Here is an 18,233-nt window from a genome sequence, read left to right as displayed (position 1 = left end):
TATTTATTTATTTATTTATACATTGTTGGTTTTTTTTTTTACATTTTGGCACAAATTATCCTCCATACTATCCATGACAAAATTAAAAATAAATACATGGAGAAAATAATAAATACATGAATTAATGTGGAAATAAATAGATGGATAAATAAACAGATTTTGAATTAAATACAATAATAAATAAATCTCCATGTATTTATTAGAACATGTATTTATTTATTTCAACATTTATTTATTATTTTCACTGCGAATTTGTTTTAAATTTTAATTACAGTGAAAATAATCAATACATTAATACATAAATACATGTTCAAATGGACATTTTTTTATGTCAACACTACTACATTTATTCATTTATTTATGTAATGTGAAGCGATTCAAGTAATGAATAAACAATGTATTTGCTAAAATAAATTTTGCTTAAACTTTAAGGGGAACTGCACCACAATTTTATCTTAATTCTGTTATTTGTATAAATTGTTTTAAATATAGCAATGTCACAAATGTCTGAAGTGAAGATATATTTATTAATATGATTTTCTTAAGGAATAGGTGGCCATTTTCTCTCCACCAGACCCTCGGTAACAGTCTGTACTAGTATGTGTAAGACCTGTAGGCAATACAAAGTAAAAGCATAATAATAATGATGATATTATTTATAACTAGAATGCTAAAGTTCCATGAGAAACATTGTGGAAGTACAGTAAGCAGTATGTTTCAGTGTACATGTAATATATTAAGTACTATAGTACATCACAAGGTACTACAGTAAACTATAGTATACAACAGGGTAGTTCAATATTTGTCTAAGTACCGTAGGAGGCACTATAGTACATTACAAGATACTATAGTATATCACGTAACAAGAGTATACTATAGTATAACAGTGTACTATCGTATGTCACACATTATTCAGTATACCATAGTATAAAAGTTTAGTGTGGTATACAACAGTGTCCTACAGTATTTGTTGTACTACTGTAGTAAGTACTATAGTATAATTGTATTGTTTTATTGTCTATCTTAATTGTAGTTTTAATATTTAATTAACTATATTTTCTTGTAAAGAGCTTTGTGATACACTATGAAATTTCTATGGAATCCGAATGTGTTCAATTTCGTTGGATTTCATGAAATCCGAATGCATGAAATTGCATGATTTAATCAGGTGAATACAGATTAAATCGTGATGCAATTGCATGCTATATAAAGGGTGTTTAGGAGCGAGACTACATGGTGAAGTTTTGAGTTTTGAAAGAGAAAAGCAAGATCAAGAGTGTAAATATGTATAGGAATATTTAGTTATGGCAGCTTCTGCCATGCTGTACATTGGCAAAAAGAAGATGGCTTCACTCACATCTATGCAAGTGTACACTCAGCATTTGTTGCAGAAATTAATGAAAGCAATACTAGTTTCAGTACTGTACTTCGCAAAAACATATTTGCATATTTGTTCAAAACTTGTACTTTAATATTTTTGCGATATCTAACACTGATAGTCCTACATTGTTTCATGTGTGCATGTATTTAAACAAAACAAAAACAAACAAAAAACATCATTGTTCTCTTTTCTTTGCTAAAACTATTTTTGTTACATTGAATCAGGGGTATGCATACATCTGGAAGGCACACTATATGTAATGGTAAGTTACAACAACATAAATGACACAGTATATTTATATATATATATATATATATATATATATATATATATATATATAATCATCACAGTATAGTTCTTAAAAGATCATATATCAAGCAGATTTAAACAAATTAAAAATGTCTATTATAATGACTGGCTATTATACAGTACACACTAGAAGCACCGACATTTCAAACTACCTACAAGAGCCAAAACTATAGTATAATAATGATCAAATAAAAAACTTTATTTGCGTTTATGCAGCTAAAATGCTGTAGGCATATTTAATACATATATTTAGGAAAAGTCAGGAATTGGTATCCATAGTGTATTCAGGAACACATAGTAATTCAAATTAAATCAGTCAAACTGACCAGCCGTGCACTTCTAGAGTTAAATTATAAAGGCATATCATGCAAAAGATCACATCACGTGTACAGTATCAGCACACAAACTACAGGGTCACAAGCCGCTAATGGGAAACTAAACTTTGGATTCAAACTCGATTTGTAAGAAAATATTGAAGACAAGGAAAGGTTTTCTGTTTCATTTGCATGCAATGCTTTTCTTACAAGAGCAGTGTAGTTTACAGTATAATTTGTGAGCACCCATTTGCTATAGCAATTATAATTTAGTTTGCTTATTATAATGATTTGGTGTTTTTTAAATATATATTCCTATATATATATATTTTACCATTAATGTTACAGCGTTGTTTTTATTTTAATAAGTGCCCGATTAATCAGCAATTGCCCATTGATTAACCGATCAAATATTTGAATGGACTGACAGCCTTAATATATATGTGTGTGTGTTATTGTAATGAAATGTATGGTTTGTATTATTATTAGCAACTGTACGCTATCCAAAACAGAGGTATGGAATATTTTGCTTTTGACAGCTTAAAAAGAAAAATATGTGAACAAAGACCAATCAAGGCTAACTTACCAGTATACAAAATAACATTTATAAATATAAATGTAAAACTTTTTGAAGAGCCGGTATTAATGTTTTGTATAAACTGTATAATGTTTTATATTAATGATTGAAAAACATGTCAACAGAGCCAATTGTATTAATTGTCAAGCAAGCAAATTTTAGCAAGGCTGTTCTGACACTCCCAGCATCTCCTTCAAGATTTCTGTGGCTAATCTGTGGCTGGAGAGGTCACCTCATCATTATTGATCAACAGTTGCTTTGAGAACTATGAGACCAGACCTCTGCCAGTAGATCAAAGGAAGCCATCTTGATATGTTTATTCATTTATTTACAGTAGTTTACAATTAAGATTAAACATAAATTAGTACATTTTGTGCACCCCCAATTCCTAATATGAGGGGCAAAGCTAACGAACTGAGCTTCCGTCCCTCAGTCCCAACAGCTTTCATATGATATTATTTTAATATAGTGATACAACATTTTGTGACATTCCTGTTTTGGATGCCCTATTTTTCAAGTTTGATTGTAATACATGAGTGTTATTAAAGTTTTAACTTAGAGTTACAGACTACATTTGCTGGGCACATCTAAAGACTAGCAAAAATTTATATTTGGATTTCGTTTTGTGAAAATTACTTCACGCTGGGGAATGATTTATTGCAGGATTTACATATGGTAAGAACAGTATAATTATTAATACTATGTATGTGTAACAACGGAGATAAAGTGCTCAGTTTAATTTATTTAAAAATGTGTTATGCTAATTTAGGTAAGGTAGCTGGGGTTTATTAGGGTGTGTGCAGGGGTTTTAGAGTTGGTGACCACGTGTGCGGAGCAACACCTGGAACTGTGTGAACTTCTTCTGGGCAAGAGGCGCTTAGTTTTTTCTTAGTTTTTTTAGTTTTTTTCTTCAATAAATCTAGCAGCAAGTAAGCAAACGATTTGTGGGCTACTTGTTTTCCCCCGCTGAAAATACTACATTGGCATCAGAAATGAGGATGGACACTTACGGCTCCTGGCCAGCAGACAGGGGAGGAGGGGGCGCAGGCCAGAGACTCCAGCTCTTCAGGCAGCCAAGCGTGAGCGGCAGAAAAACCGGCAGTGTGTACAGTGTCGGTCTGCTGTGTATCGCTGTTTCAATAATTAAATTATTATTATTATTTATCTCTTGGCAGACACCCTTATCCTTACAAAACAAAATAATAAATAATAATTCATAATAACCAATAAAATGCCCCCCCAATGCTACAGTATGTAAGTTACTATAAGTACATGTAAGTTATTGTTAACAGTAGTAAGCTACTAGTAGTAGTTTTTGAAAATAATCGAAACGTTAAACGATTTGAAAAAGGTGTTTAAGGAAAATAAGCTAAGGCTATTAGATAAGGATAATATAGGGAATTAATTGGCTGGTATGTATACTATGTTTCTACCAAAGTTGTAACAGGAGTTGGAATTTTGGGGGTAGAAGAAAAGCTGTAAAAATCCTCAGATTAAACTTAATGGATAATTATTTACTGAATATTGGCATATATCATTTGTTTGTACATTTTCTTATCTTGAAAATTATCAAAAAGAAATATAACAAACATTAGAATTAGAGTTACCCTGTGTTAGACTTGTGTCCTTAATTAGAGATAATTAGAGTTGCCTTGTGATAGACTGGTGTTGCTGCAGGGTTGGGCTTCGGAACACTTTAATTTTGTTAAAAAGTAAACAAAATTGGAAACATATATATACACACACATTTAATTGCATGTAATTAACTTAATTAAAAAAAAGTAAATTAAAAACTAAAACAGTAAAATACGTGTATACAAAAAAACAAATCAGTCTGTTACTATTTTTATATTATACATACTTATTTAAAATAACACATCATCCAATAGGCTTCTGGTTTGGAGCCAAACAATAGCACTAAATGCTACTCCTCATTGCTAATTGCAATAGATTGATTGCATTTTTTTTTTACTTTGGATAGTTATGTCTGCTACTACAGGGAGAAGCTGTTCGATCTCCTCCACAGTCTTCAATCCCATCTGCCGTAGAAGGTCCTCCACTGGGGCAAGCAATTGCTCCCCTTTCTCTGTGAACAGTAGGAAACCTTCTTCGGTGTCACAGAACCTCAGGATGGTTTTCTGTTTCTTTTCTGTTTTTTATGTTGACTCCTGAATGAGAATTAATTAGATGCTTTTCTGGTTTTACCCAATTTATCCTGATTTCTAAAGGAATTAACGGAATGTAAAAAAGATTTGGAGAGGTTGAGCTTGAGGTGGTGTGAGTGCATCCAGGCAGAGATAGCAGACAAGCAGGAAGAGATGCAAGAGGGGATGAGAATGTCGGAGGAGGGAAAAGACAGGAAGATCTGGGCATCATCTGTGTAAAAATGGTAAGAGAAACCATGGGATGCAATGAGGGGGCCCAGGGAGTGAGTGTAGAGAGAGGACAAGAGGGGACCCAGAATGGAGCCTTGGGTTACACCTGTGAGGAGAGGTTGGGGCGTGGATGAGGAACCTCGCCATGTCACTTGGTAGGTCCCGTCGCTGAGGTAGGAGTAGAACCAGGTGAGAGCAGTTCAGAGATTCCAAGGTCAGCGAGGCAGGAGAGGAGGATGGAGTGATCGACAGTGTCAAATTCTGCAGAGAGATTGAGGAGGATGAGGACTGAGGAGAAGAAGGCCACCCAAGCACAGCTGAGGGAGTCAGTGACTGTAATTACATAAAATCCATTACCAGTAAAAACATGGAATATGCATACCTTACAAAGGTTACAGATTTTTTTTTTATCATTCTTGCCTCACAGAATTACAGACCAGTTGCAGCAGTGAAGTTGAAACTCAAGAACTTTCTTGTTTGTTTAGATTTGCACTCTTCTCACAGAACTGGTAACTGAAGTGCCCATAGGAAACCCACACAGACAGAGGTAGATCATGTGAACTCCACACAGACAAGCCCCCAAGCCAGGACTCAAACCCCAGACCCCTGTACCGGTGAGGCAGCAGTGCTAACCACCATGCCACCATGCTGCCCTACTAGGTCCACATTATTTTATACAGCTCTGGAAAGAATTAAGAGACCACTGCACATTTTTCTTAAATCAGCATCTCGACATGTATGGCAGTCATTCCATGCCAGTGTCTGTTGAATTCCAACACAGACACACCTCATTCTACTCAATGAGGTACTAATTAGGTGATCACCTGAACCAAATCATATTTAAGGAAGAAAAGTATATCACTATCCTCTTGCATTAGGACCAGCTGGATGGCAAAAACAGTGCTAGTAGAACCTCAAAAGTAATTGGAATCAGAAAATAACTATTGACCATGCCAAAAGAGTTGAAAAGGAAAGTTTTGAGAAAATTAGGTTTCAATTCTGGCTTTACTGGCAGAGGGATACAGTGAGAATTGCTTCCATTCTTAAAATGTCAAAGATGGCGGTTCATAAGAACAAGGTCAAGCAGCAGACATTGGGGACAACAAAGCTACAAAGCTACCAGCAGAAGACAAAAACGACTCTCCACTGACCGGGATGACCGCCAACTTATTGGAATGTCACTCAACAACCGTAGGATGACATCAAGTGACCTACAAAAAGAATGGCAAACGACAGCTGGGGTGAAGTGCACTGCGAGGATGGTTCGAAACAGGCTCCTAGGGGCAGAGCTGAAGTCTTGCAAAGCTAGAAAAAAGCGAGAAGCAAAGAAGAGCCAGGCTGAGGTTTGCAAAAGACCATAAGGTTTGGACCGTAGAGGACTGGAGTAAGGTCATCTTCTCTGATGAGTCAAATTTTCATCTTTGCCCAACACCTGGTCATCTAATGGTTAGACGGAGACCTGGAGAGGCCTACAAGCCACAGTGTCTCGCACCCACTGTGGAATTTGGTGAAGGATCAGTGATAATCTGGGGGTGCTTTAGCAAGGCTGGAATCGGGCAGATTTGTCTTTGTGAAGGACGCATGAATCAAGCCATGTACAAGGTTGTCCTGAATGAAAACTTGCTTCCTTCTGCTCTGATCCTTCTGCTGTGTTCCCCAAATCTGAGGATTGTTTTTTCCAGCAGGACAATGCTCCATGCCACACTGCCAGGTCAATCAAGGTGTGGATGGAGGACCACCAGATCAAGACCCTGTTATGGCCAGCCCAATCTCCAGACCTGAACCCCATTGAAAACCTCTGGAATGTGATGGATGGAAGATGGATGGTCACAAGCCATCAATCAAAGCCGAGTTGCTTGAATTTGTGCGCCAGGAGTGGCATAAAGTCACCCAACAGCGATGTGAAAGATTGGTGGAGAGCATGCCAAGACGCATGAATGCTTTGATTGAAAATCACCAAATATTAATTTCTGAACTCTTTGTAAGTTAAAACATTAGTATTATGTTGTTTAAAAATTAATATGAACTTATTTTCTTTGCATTATTTGAGGTCTGACAACACTGCATCTTTTTTGTAATTTTGTCCAGTTGTAAATTTCTGCAAATAAATGCTCTAAATGACAATATTTTTATTTGGAATTTGGGAAAAATGTTTTCAGCAGTTTATAGAATAAAACAAAAATGTTCATTTTACCAAAACATATACCTATAAATAGTAAAACCAGAGAAACTGATAATTGTGCACTGGTCTCTTAATTTTTTCCAGAGCTGTATACACCTTTATATGTGCTGCCATATCAAACATTTAACACTAAAGCATGTTGTGAATAAATGTTATGCTTTGGAATTTTAATATTGACATGAATAGACAATCCATGCAAGTAAACTCAAACACACAATAACAAGTGGTATTGTCACTGTTGTATCCCACACATCCCGCAATTCACAAGCTCCCCTGCAGAGGTCAGCATCACCGGAATTCTAAACCCTCACATTCCCCAGCAATCAGCCACTTAACATTCCTCGGCACCATGTGCACTTGTTCTATCATCCTCGAACTCCCATTGGACCAGCACCCTCCTTCACCGTCCTCTGCTCCTCTCTGCTACACATATAAACCCCTCTGTGACTTTAATTCACTGCTAAGTCTTGTATCCTTTTGTTATTGATTGTTTACAACCTCCACGTGTTCCTCCACCAATTCCCGTATTCTCCCTACCAGCCTGTTTGCCTGATCATTGACCCCCTGCTTGTCTTATCGACCAGGACTTGTGGATTTCCCTGGACATTACGGTTTGCCGGCATTGACCACAGCCTGTTTCTGACCACCTCTCACTCCGCACCTGGGTTCCCCGCCATGGCAGTCCTTCGTTACAGGTATACAGTCCGGTCCATAAATATTTGGACAGACCCAATTGTCAATTTGGCTCTGTACACCATCACAATGGATTGGAAAGGAAACAATCAAGATGTGCTTTAAGTGTAGACTTTCATCTTTAATTGGAGGGTAGTTACATCCAAATCGGGTGAATGGTGTAGGAATTAAACCAATTTTTATGTGGTCCCCCCAATTTTAGGGGCTCAAAAGTATTTGGACAAACTAACATAATCATTAATTAAATTGTGAGTTTCAATACTTGGTTGTGATGCGGGACAGTGGCCTGTCCGAATGCCAAATATATTTGCACCATTGTTGCAGTAAGATTGTGTAACCCATGTATGAATTTAAGCTTTGTGTATTGCTCCGCAGAGGACAGGTGCAGTAGTTCTGTGTAGCTGATTTTTAGAAAAACATTTTCATCCAAGGCTATAGAGAAAACAGAAGACAAAGGAGAAGTCTGTGATCAAGTTTGGGGTACATCATTGACGTCATCCAGTTGCCCAGCAACCAAAGGGAGTCATCTTGTATATGATAGCATGTTCTTTAGAAAAACCTTAGATGTGTCTTGCTGACTGACCATCTCCAGAGCACTTAGTTGTAGCTGAATAAACTATTTTGGTATTATTTCAGTTAAATCGGGTCCTGAGTATTCCTTGTCCGCCTGTTTATTGAGGGAGTAAAATTTCTCCCTATCAGTTGCAAATCCTTTGCAGTCAATGACTGCCTGAAGTCTGGAACCCATAGACATCACCAGATGCTGGGTTTCTTCCCTGGTGATGCTATGCCAGGCCTGCACTACAGCTGTCTTTAGATCCTGCTTGTTCTTGGGGTGTTTTGCCTTAGATATCAAAACAAACCAATCAGAGAGCAAAAACATTAGGTGTGGCCAAATCCACTAATAAGAACATACTGGTGAGCGCAGGAACACCAAAAGGCCAGGAACACCACGGAAAACAACTGTGGTGGATGACAGAATTTTTTCCCTGGTGAGGAAAACCCCTTCACAACAGTTGGCTAGATCAAGAATACCCTCCAGGAGGTAGGCGTATCTGTGTCAATGTCAACAATCAAGAGAACACTTCACCAGAGTACATCTTGTGGTAAACCCTCTGTATTTAAACAGGAAATGGGAAGACCATATTAGAGTTTGGCAAAAAACATCTAAAGAACCCTGTACAGTTCTGGAACAACATCTTATGTACAGATGAGACAAAGATCAACTTGTACCAGAATGATGGGAAGAGAAGAGTATGGAGAAGGGAAGGAACTGCTCATGATCTGAAGCATACCACCTCATCTGTGAAACATGGTGAAGGTAGTGTTATGGTAAGGGCATGTATGGCTGTCAAGAGAACTGGTTGACTTTTGACAAAAGCAGCAGGATGAATTCTGAAATGTTTAGGGCTATGTTATCTGCTCAGATTCAGCCAAATGATTCAAAACTCATTTAACAGCACTTCACAGTGCAGATCAACAATAATGCGAAAGCAGGTAGAGGAAAGCAACCCCAAGAAGACTACCGTCACCAGCCACGAAACCAGACGGCTTCATGCCCTAGGGCTCGTTCAGGAGTTGAACACAGGACCTCTCGCACACTAAGTGAGAATCATACTCCTAGACCAACGGGCCAACTGAACAAGTGGCTTCACAAAGTTCTCCTCCTCAACAACACACTACATGTCGTCCTCCTCCTCCTCCTCCTCCTCCTCCTCCTCAACAACCACAACAAACTTGCATAATACACATTTGTTTTATAGAAAAACACACAGATGACAGTCTGATTTCCCTTCAGCTGCACAGGCAACAGCATCTGAGGTCAAAAGCCCTCTTGTGCAGAGGAGCCCAAAAGCTGGCTTTTGACAGAGAGCACACTGTTCAGTGACCACTTAATAAGTAGGACTAATCATTTCTTATTTTTTACAGAATAGGACACAGAAATAACTTATGATTACTTATTTGTTATCTACATTTTACTTTTCATAGTATTTCCAAACGTTTTTTATCGATGTATGAACAAACACAACCATTGAGACACACACTATTAGAGATTTTTCGTTTTATTTTCTTTATGAATGTAATGCAAAACAATATAGAGTAACAGTGACAAAAAGTGCCAGGGGTTTATGACAATACAGAAAGCACATTATAGAAAAGACCTGAAAAACACACAAGCACTACATCAGAGATACCACGCATTAAGTCCCTTCCCTGCGCTGTAGGCTCCATAGCGCTGCATCACTGCTGCCTCTCGCTAATCTCAAGATGGAGCTGGGGGTAGGTGTTCCATGGCCAGGCTGTCGTTCCCTCTGCCAAGTGTGTACAGGCCAAGATACCTCCATTACTTCAATCACTACATCTTCCGCTGACTTCTATAGGGGGCTGCGTGAACTACTGAAGTAATGCTGTAGAGATAAGTGTCCTTAAACTGGGAAATGGAAATAAAGATTAAGTAAGCATCACTCATTGAAGAAATGCATCACAGTGTCTCTGTCAGCCTGTACAGCAGCGCATGTTTGCTGTAGCCAACATTTATTCAGTGCCAAATTTCCTTGCACAAAGCCATAGCAGATTCTCAAGCCCTCCCATGTTGTTGATTATCTTGTATCCATGTATTAAGAATAATGGTAATGCTTTATTTTAAGTGTCCATTATAAACAATCTATTAACATGTTATGTTATTATTATATGATTAATTTTACAAATTATAAATATATTAGACATTTTTAAACTTTTTTGCTATAATATGTTTTAAGGTATTTAATAACATATTTAATAAAGGGTATAATAACATGACATTTGCACATTGATATCAATCTATTATCATTAACTGCCATGCCAGTTAATTGCTGCTATTATCCATCCATTTTTGAAACCAGTTATCCTGGCGAAGGTCGCCGAGCACTGATCCCGGCAGGCAAAGGGCACAAGGCAGGAATACACCCAGGACGGGACCCCAGTCCATCGCTGGGCAACACACACACACACACACGCAGACACACCCACATACAGGGCAATTTAGAGAAGCCAATTAACCTAACCCACATGTCTTTGGACGGTGGGAGGAAACCCACGTGGACACGGGGAGAACATGCAAACTACATAGTATAGCAAAAATGTTTAAATAAAAATGTCTAATATATTTATAATTTGTAATAATCATATAACAATAACATAATCAATAATTTGTTAATAGATTGTTTATAATGGACACTTGTTACCATAATAACTAATGTATGTTATCTATCTGTATGTAATGCTGTTGTCCTATAAGTCCTTACATTTGTAAACAGGGATTTTTGAAATAACCATTACTTATTTTGTGAAAAAACAGGGAAACAGAAATAAGGAATGAGTAACTATTACTTATTTCTTCATACTACTAGAATCAGAATTCACAGAAAAAGTAATAAACAAGAAAGATAAAAATAAATAACCATTACTTATTTAAAAAAAAAAAAAAACAGGAACCAGAAATAAATAAGTAAACTTTACTTATTTTGCAGAAAAAAATAAAACAGTTTATTATTAATATATTGAGGAAACAATGAAAAAAATAACCATTACTTATTTTTTGAAAATAAGGAATCTACTTCATAGAGGTTCTGAAATCAGCATACTTCTCATGGCAGGAAAGGAAACTGGAAGCCTTTTGACACATTTCTTGACTTTGATTGAAGATTTTCCAGTATTTTAATCAGACCTCCTGCCAGAATATATTCTGCAGTGGGTTTCAGAATGGGCTGCCAAAACTGCGTAATCTCCTCCACCAACCTTTCCTGGTTTTCCTTTGTTTGGTAAAACTGCATTTATGGAAGATACCCTTACAAAAATAAAATATTTAAAAATATATATTATTCTGAAATATGAAATGTATTTTAATGTATTAATATGTTTTATAAATGTGCATACCATTTTATAATATATGGTGAAAATATTCTTTTAAATATCAATTGCACTGTCACTTGATACAGAAATATGGTCAAATACACTATATTATACAATACAAATATTGCTTAATATAACTTAAGTATATTCAGAATTATATGTAAACTTGTTTTTAATATATCTATAATTATATGCAAATATACTGTAACATCTACACATGTATTTTATACTAAATATATAAAAATGCATACATATATGTCCCCTTATAATATACATTTAGTATACTGCTAAATACACAACAATCTCATATTGCATGTATTGTATACTGTGAATATATTAGACTGCAAAAATGTTGCATTCTAAATATACTGGTAGAATATATTTGGATAAACTTCCAAACACATGTATACATGAAGTGTAACTTAAAACATTGGGATACTTCAATACTTTAATAGATTTCACTTGGTGTTTGACCCCCTTTTGCCTTCAGAACTGCCTTAATTCTACGTGGCATTGATTCAACAAGGTGCTGAAAGCATTCTTTAGAAATGTTGGCCCATATTGATAGGATAGCATCTTGCAATTGATGGAGATTTGTGGGATGCACATCCAGGGCACGAAGCTCCCGTTCCACCACATCCCAAAGATGCTCTATTGGGTTGAGATCTGGTGACTGTGGGGGCCAGTTTAGTACAGTGAACTCATTGTCATGTTCAAGAAACCAATTTGAAATGATTCGACCTTTGTGACATGGTGCATTATCCTGCTGGAAGTAGCCATCAGAGGATGGGTACATGGTGGTCATAAAGGGATGGACATGGTCAGAAACAATGCTCAGGTAGGCCGTGGCATTTAAACGATGCCCAATTGGCACTAAGGGGCATAAAGTGTGCCAAGAAAACATCCCCCACACCATTACACCACCACCACCAGCCTGCACAGTGGTAACAAGGCATGATGGATCCATGTTCTCATTCTGTTTAGGGCTCACTTTAGATTTGAGGAAACACTATTTACTTGTATCAGCGGTCATTCATTTGTCATTAATAGTTCTTCCAATTTCCGACCTTTTAGTTCCAGAGACCAATGTTTTGGTACCAGCTAAAAAACAAAAAAAACAAATGTACATTAATTGGACAAATATGAAATATATAGTTACATGTAAAATATGGCCCAATATACAACGCTACAATTATTACAATTTACTTGCACTGTAATTACACGGTAACAAGAGTGAATTGACCAAGTAGTTTGTGTATAGTTAATTCAATTATTAAATACTAGTATGGATGATGTATGATTACAGAACGAGCTTACATACACTAAACAAGTAGTATGGCTTATTTACATGTAGTGTGTGTTTTTAACTTTACATATTCATGTAAAATGCTGCCAACCTTTGTGATGTTACCGATGACCTTAAACTCACCCCTTCTTAAAGTGTAACCACATGTGGTGATCAGGTGAGGGTCTGCCTCAAGCAGTTATGTGCTTGCCCAGGAGAACATGCAATATTGCCTATTATCTTGGCTCGTTGGTCTAGGGGTATGATTCTCGCTTAGGTTAGAGGTCCCGGGTTCAACTCCCGGACGAGCCCGCTTGGCCCCGCTTTGCATTCTCTGAAGCATTCGTTTGTTCTCTCTCGATGCTTGGCTTCTGGGCTCCTCTGCACCAGGGAGGTCTTTCAACCTCAGATACTGTTGGCTGTGTAGCTGATGGGAAATCAGACTGTCATCTGTGTGTTTTGTTTTCTTTAAAGAAAATGTGTATTTTACAAGTTCGTTGTTGTTGTTGAGGAGGAGGAGCACATGTAGTGTGTTGTTGAGGAGGAGGAGGACGAAATGTGGTTTGCCGGCTTGTTATGGAGACCTTTGCTGAACGTGTACTCCTGAGCTGCACCAAAGGAGAGGCATTCTTTTCAGTTGTTTGCGGGCCTGCTGAACCATGCTCTCAGTGCTGTCTCACTGGGGATACGGTTACCGTTCTGGAAAGACACTTCAGCGCTACAGTCCATGCTATCAGTCAGTGAGCGTAGGTCTCCCGGTCTGCCCCAAAGCAGTTACGCGCTTCCCCAGCAGAAACTGCGACACCCTCCGTTAACTTGGCTCGTTGGTCTAGGGGTATGATTCTCGCTTTGGGTGCGAGAGGTCCCGGGTTCAACTCCTGGACGAGCCCGCTTGGCCCTGCTTTGCATTCTCTGAAGCATTCGTTTGTTCTCTCTCGATGCTTGGCTTCTGGGCTCCTCTGCACAAGGGAGGGCTATCGACCTCAGATACTGTTGGCTGTGTAGCTGATGGGAAATCAGACTGTCATCTGTGTGTTTTGTTTTCTTTAAAGAAAATGTGTATTTTACAAGTTTGTTGTTGTTGTTGAGGAGGAGGAGGACATGTAGTGTGTTGTTGAGGAGGAGGAGGACGAAATGTGGTTTGCCGGCTTGTTATGGAGACCTTTGCTGAACGTGTACTCCTGAGCTGCACCAAAGGAGAGGCATTCTTTTCAGTTGTTTGTGGGCCTGCTGAACCATGCTCTCAGTGCTGTCTCACTGGGGATACGGTTACCGTTCTGGAAAGACACTTCAGCGCTACAGTCCATGCTATCAGTCAGTGAGCGTAGGTCTCCCGGTCTGCCCCAAAGCAGTTACGCGCTTGCCCAGCAGAAACTGCGACACCCTCCTTTAACTTGGCTCGTTGGTCTAGGGGTATGATTCTTGCTGAGGGTGTGAGAGGCCCTGGGTTCAACTCCAGGACGAGCCCACTTGGCCCCACTTTGCAGTCACCGAAGTGTTTGTTCGTTTGCTCTTGAAGGCTGGCTTCTGGGCTCCTCTGCACAAGGGAGGGCTATCGACCTCAGATACTGTTGCCCGTATAGCTGATGGGAAATCAGACTGTCATCTGTGTGTTTTGTTTTCTTTAAAGAAAATGTGTTTTTTACAAGTTCGTTGTTGTTGTTGTTGTTGTTGAGGAGGAGGTGGAGGACATGTAGTGTGTTGTTGAGGAGGAGGAGGACGAAATGTGGTTTGCCGGCTTGTTATGGAGACCTTTGCTGAACGTGTACTCCTGAGCTGCACCAAAGGAGAGGCATTCTTTTCAGTTGTTTGCGGGCCTGCTGAACCATGCTCTCAGTGCTGTCTCACTGGGGATGGCGTTACCATTCTGGAAAGACACGTCAGCGCTACAGTCCATGCTATCAGTCAGTGAGCGTAGGTCTCCCGGTCTGCCCCAAAGCAGTTACGCGCTTGCCCAGCAGAAACTGCGACACTGTCAGATAACTTGGCTCGTTGGTCTAGGGGTATGATTCTCGCTTTGGGTGCGAGAGGTCCCGGGTTCAACTCCCGGACGAGACCGCTTGGCCCTGCTTTGCATTCTCTGAAGCATTCGTTTGTTCTCTCTCGATGCTTGGCTTCTGGGCTCCTCTGCACCAGGGAGGTCTTTCAACCTCAGATACTGTTGGCTGTGTAGCTGATGGGAAATCAGACTGTCATCTGTGTGTTTTGTTTTCTTTAAAGAAAATGTGTATTTTACAAGTTCGTTGTTGTTGTTGAGGAGGAGGAGGACATGTAGTGTGTTGTTGAGGAGGAGGAGGACGAAATGTGGTTTGCCGGCTTGTTATGGAGACCTTTGCTGAACGTGTACTCCTGAGCTGCACCAAAGGAGAGGCATTCTTTTCAGTTGTTTGCGGGCCTGCTGAACCATGCTCTCAGTGCTGTCTCACTGGGGATACGGTTACCGTTCTGGAAAGACACTTCAGCGCTACAGTCCATGCTATCAGTCAGTGAGCGTAGGTCTCCCGGTCTGCCCCAAAGCAGTTACGCGCTTGCCCAGCAGAAACTGCGACACCCTCCGTTAACTTGGCTCGTTGGTCTAGGGGTATGATTCTTGCTGAGGGTGTAAGAGGCCCTGGGTTCAACTCCAGGACGAGCCCACTTGGCCCCACTTTGCAGTCACCGAAGTGTTTGTTCGTTTGCTCTTGAAGGCTGGCTTCTGGGCTTCTCTGCACAAGGGAGGGCTATCGACCTCAGATACTGTTGCCCGTATAGCTGATGGGAAATCAGACTGTCATCTGTGTGTTTTGTTTTCTTTAAAGAAAATGTGTTTTTTACAAGTTCGTTGTTGTTGTTGTTGTTGTTGTTGAGGAGGAGGTGGAGGACATGTAGTGTGTTGTTGAGGAGGAGGAGGACGAAATGTGGTTTGCCGGCTTGTTATGGAGACCTTTGCTGAACGTGTACTCCTGAGCTGCACCAAAGGAGAGGCATTCTTTTCAGTTGTTTGCGGGCCTGCTGAACCATGCTCTCAGTGCTGTCTCACTGGGGATGGCGTTACCATTCTGGAAAGACACGTCAGCGCTACAGTCCAAGCTATCAGTCAGTGAGCGTAGGTCTCCCGGTCTGCCCCAAAGCAGTTACGCGCTTGCCCAGCAGAAACTGTGACACTGTCAGATAACTTGGCTCGTTGGTCTAGGGGTATGATTCTCGCTTTGGGTGCGAGAGGTCCCGGGTTCAACTCCTGGACGAGCCCGCTTGGCCCTGCTTTGCATTCTCTGAAGCATTCGTTTGTTCTCTCTCGATGCTTGGCTTCTGGGCTCCTCTGCACCAGGGAGGTCTTTCAACCTCAGATACTGTTGCCTGTAAAGCTGATGGGAAATCAGACTGTCATCTGTGTGTTTTGTTTTCTTTAAAGAAAATGTGTATTTTACAAGTTCGTTGTTGTTGTTGAGGAGGAGGAGGACATGTAGTGTGTTGTTGAGGAGGAGGAGGACGAAATGTGGTTTGCCGGCTTGTTATGGAGACCTTTGCTGAACGTGTACTCCTGAGCTGCACCAAAGGAGAGGCATTCTTTTCAGTTGTTTGCGGGCCTGCTGAACCATGCTCTCAGTGCTGTCTCACTGGGGATACGGTTACCGTTCTGGAAAGACACTTCAGCGCTACAGTCCATGCTATCAGTCAGTGAGCGTAGGTCTCCCGGTCTGCCCCAAAGCAGTTACGCGCTTGCCCAGCAGAAACTGCGACACCCTCCGTTAACTTGGCTCGTTGGTCTAGGGGTATGATTCTTGCTGAGGGTGTAAGAGGCCCTGGGTTCAACTCCAGGACGAGCCCACTTGGCCCCACTTTGCAGTCACCGAAGTGTTTGTTCGTTTGCTCTTGAAGGCTGGCTTCTGGGCTCCTCTGCACAAGGGAGGGCTATCGACCTCAGATACTGTTGCCCGTATAGCTGATGGGAAATCAGACTGTCATCTGTGTGTTTTGTTTTCTTTAAAGAAAATGTGTTTTTTACAAGTTCGTTGTTGTTGTTGTTGTTGTTGTTGAGGAGGAGGTGGAGGACATGTAGTGTGTTGTTGAGGAGGAGGAGGACGAAATGTGGTTTGCCGGCTTGTTATGGAGACCTTTGCTGAACGTGTACTCCTGAGCTGCACCAAAGGAGAGGCATTCTTTTCAGTTGTTTGCGGGCCTGCTGAACCATGCTCTCAGTGCTGTCTCACTGGGGATGGCGTTACCATTCTGGAAAGACACGTCAGCGCTACAGTCCATGCTATCAGTCAGTGAGCGTAGGTCTCCCGGTCTGCCCCAAAGCAGTTACGCGCTTGCCCAGCAGAAACTGTGACACTGTCAGATAACTTGGCTCGTTGGTCTAGGGGTATGATTCTCGCTTTGGGTGCGAGAGGTCCCGGGTTCAACTCCTGGACGAGCCCGCTTGGCCCTGCTTTGCATTCTCTGAAGCATTCGTTTGTTCTCTCTCGATGCTTGGCTTCTGGGCTCCTCTGCACCAGGGAGGTCTTTCAACCTCAGATACTGTTGCCTGTAAAGCTGATGGGAAATCAGACTGTCATCTGTGTGTTTTGTTTTCTTTAAAGAAAATGTGTATTTTACAAGTTCGTTGTTGTTGTTGAGGAGGAGGAGGACATGTAGTGTGTTGTTGAGGAGGAGGAGGACGAAATGTGGTTTGCCGGCTTGTTATGGAGACCTTTGCTGAACGTGTACTCCTGAGCTGCACCAAAGGAGAGGCATTCTTTTCAGTTGTTTGCGGGCCTGCTGAACCATGCTCTCAGTGCTGTCTCACTGGGGATACGGTTACCGTTCTGGAAAGACACTTCAGCGCTACAGTCCATGCTATCAGTCAGTGAGCGTAGGTCTCCCGGTCTGCCCCAAAGCAGTTACGCGCTTGCCCAGCAGAAACTGCGACACCCTCCGTTAACTTGGCTCGTTGGTCTAGGGGTATGATTCTTGCTGAGGGTGTAAGAGGCCCTGGGTTCAACTCCAGGACGAGCCCACTTGGCCCCACTTTGCAGTCACCGAAGTGTTTGTTCGTTTGCTCTTGAAGGCTGGCTTCTGGGCTCCTCTGCACAAGGGAGGGCTATCGACCTCAGATACTGTTGCCCGTATAGCTGATGGGAAATCAGACTGTCATCTGTGTGTTTTGTTTTCTTTAAAGAAAATGTGTTTTTTACAAGTTCGTTGTTGTTGTTGTTGTTGTTGTTGAGGAGGAGGTGGAGGACATGTAGTGTGTTGTTGAGGAGG

At 40.5% G+C, this 18,233-nt stretch overlaps 4 non-coding genes across 4 annotated transcripts; all 4 read left to right on the top strand.

Annotated features, from left to right (window-relative positions):
• Positions 1–13,825: 13,825 nt before the first annotated feature.
• Positions 13,826–13,897, top strand: trnap-ugg (transfer RNA proline (anticodon UGG)). Its single transcript has one exon. It is a non-coding gene; the product is annotated as a tRNA-Pro (tRNA).
• A 1,096-nt stretch (positions 13,898–14,993) lies between these two features.
• Positions 14,994–15,066, top strand: trnap-ugg (transfer RNA proline (anticodon UGG)). Its single transcript has one exon. It is a non-coding gene; the product is annotated as a tRNA-Pro (tRNA).
• Positions 15,067–16,164: 1,098 nt separating this feature from the next.
• Positions 16,165–16,236, top strand: trnap-ugg (transfer RNA proline (anticodon UGG)). The gene has a single exon. It is a non-coding gene; the product is annotated as a tRNA-Pro (tRNA).
• A 1,099-nt stretch (positions 16,237–17,335) lies between these two features.
• trnap-ugg (transfer RNA proline (anticodon UGG)) lies at positions 17,336–17,407 on the top strand. Its single transcript has one exon. It is a non-coding gene; the product is annotated as a tRNA-Pro (tRNA).
• Positions 17,408–18,233: the final 826 nt, after the last annotated feature.

The sequence above is a fragment of the Amia ocellicauda genome, chromosome 2 (genome assembly GCF_036373705.1).
Source record: "Amia ocellicauda isolate fAmiCal2 chromosome 2, fAmiCal2.hap1, whole genome shotgun sequence".
In the NCBI taxonomy this organism is placed as follows: domain Eukaryota; kingdom Metazoa; phylum Chordata; class Actinopteri; order Amiiformes; family Amiidae; genus Amia; species Amia ocellicauda.
The sequence above is the reverse complement of the archived record's forward strand: the minus strand, read 5'-3'. Positions and strand labels throughout refer to the sequence as shown.